The 1,982-nt window shown below is 41.0% G+C and overlaps 1 protein-coding gene and 1 pseudogene across 1 annotated transcript in view; both read left to right on the forward strand.

The window, feature by feature from the left end:
• The window catches only part of LOC106963735 (protein kinase C beta type-like), a 57,855-nt gene that overhangs the window by 43,354 nt on the left and 12,519 nt on the right, over nt 1-1,982 (forward strand). The window lies entirely within an intron of this gene.
• Nucleotides 117-1,976, forward strand: LOC106963734 (uncharacterized; annotated as a pseudogene).

Raw genomic sequence — 1,982 nt, forward strand, 5'->3', positions numbered from 1 at the left:
AAATGAGTGAAATAAATAAAAAATGAGTGAAATAAATAAAAAATGAGTGAAATAAATAATTGTCATTATTATTCCCATTTATATTTGTTCATTTAAAATTATTATAATTATTATTTGAAAAAAAATAATTTTCCCATTTTCCAATTTCCCTTATTCATTTGGTATTTCCTTATGTTCTTATTTATGACATTCCATTTTCCCCTCTTCGTTTCTGCTTTATGATAATGAGGAGCGGTGTCTTCAGACTACAATGGCAGCCTATTGGTTGATCAGATACAACTGACCTTTTTCATGATTGACAACTTCCGGTGTCTATAGAGTTGTCATTAAAAGGCTACGAAAATAGCTCAGTCTCGGCGCAGTTGTTTTTGTTCAGTCTCTGGTTGTTCATGTGGGACAAGAAAACAGCCATATCTGTCCTATCATGCGTTCCTGATGGGCCCGGACCAACGGAAGCAGTGGATCCAAGCGATCCGAAGAGATGAAGGTTTCGACTTTTGCATAAAAGCAGGGAGCACTTTTGTATGTAGCCACCACTTCACACTGGAGGATTTTGTTAGCGGATCTACCACCAGCTGCCTTAGAAGTGGAGCTGTTCCTTCCCTTTTTTGACTGGAATAATTTCACTGCACCAGAACAAGAGAGTCTGCTTTCGAGAGGGCTAAGAAATGGCAGCTTGTCCTCTCTCAGAAAGCTAGCCAGGCTGAAGATGACCACAATTATGTGGCACATCCACCTGCAGGTAAATGTCAAATTAAGATAGTACATTGTATACATTTGCCATGTAAGACAATTTCATTCAAATATAACTATTACTATAATGATATGATTATTATTATGTTCACATAATAATAATCACATTATTATGAGATTATGCGGTAGTTATGTGTTTTGTTACCACAAAATTGTAGTTATGTACCACAATTTTGTGGAGAGATTAAATCAATGGCTATATACATACATGCTTGGACTCGCATCATGTATTGATCTTCAGAGAAGCAATGTTACATTTATATAATTAAAACTTCTTGCTATAACCATAAGTTATACAGTTTTATTTTGTGGTTTTACAGGCGCACTTGATGAAGTTCTGGATTATATCAAGGAGTTGGAGACCAGACTTCAAAAAGTGGATTTGTCTGCCACACTTTTTAGCCGCTACTGTGCCTCTGATGACTAGATCCGATTCTACACCAAATTTTCCATCTGAATGTGTGTTCCGGATCTTCTGGGAGTCCGGATCTTCTCTGCATCACACCTTGTGTACTGGGCCAGAGCACAGAAACTTGGAGAGGAAGCATGTGCTGAAGCCAGCCCTGCCTGCTGCATGCCTCTGATTGATGAGTTCCTGATGTACTCATTCAGGGTAGCAGTGGGCATGAAGGAGCAGCTCATTGCTGACATGCTTCAAGTCAGCATAGCTACTGTCAGCCGAGTGACCATCACCTGGGCCAACTACCTCTTCATTGTGTTCTCTTCCATCAACCTGTGGATTAGTCGTGAGAAGGTAAAAGCCAGTATACCTCAGAGATTTCTGAAGTTCTCTCCAAATGTCCGTGTCATCTTGGACTGCACAGAAGTTGCTCTGGAGACGCCATCATCCCTCACCTTACCGTCTAAAACGTTCTCTGCCTACAAGAACCACACCACTCTGAAAGGGCTGATCGGAGTTGCTCCCTGTGACTTGGTGACATTTATTTCAGCATTGTACAGGCTGCATCTCAGACAAAGAAATAACTAAAGTCAGTGGAAACCTTACTCTGTTTAATCCGGGAGACAAAGTCATGGTGGATGAAGGCTTCCTCATTCAAGACCTCCTTCATGAAGTTGGAGCCAAACTCACCATTCCACCATTTAGGCATCCTGGCCAGTTCAGCAAGAAAGAGACACAGGAGACTCACACCATTGCTCGGCTGTCGATCATTGTAGAGCGAGCAATCGCTAGGGTAGTGGTTCTTAACCTGGGTTCTTAACCAGGGGTT

Source organism: Poecilia latipinna, unplaced genomic scaffold, assembly GCF_001443285.1.
Source record: "Poecilia latipinna isolate Pla-1442-1.1 unplaced genomic scaffold, P_latipinna-1.0 Scaffold1573, whole genome shotgun sequence".
NCBI classification, from domain to species: Eukaryota; Metazoa; Chordata; class Actinopteri; order Cyprinodontiformes; family Poeciliidae; genus Poecilia; species Poecilia latipinna.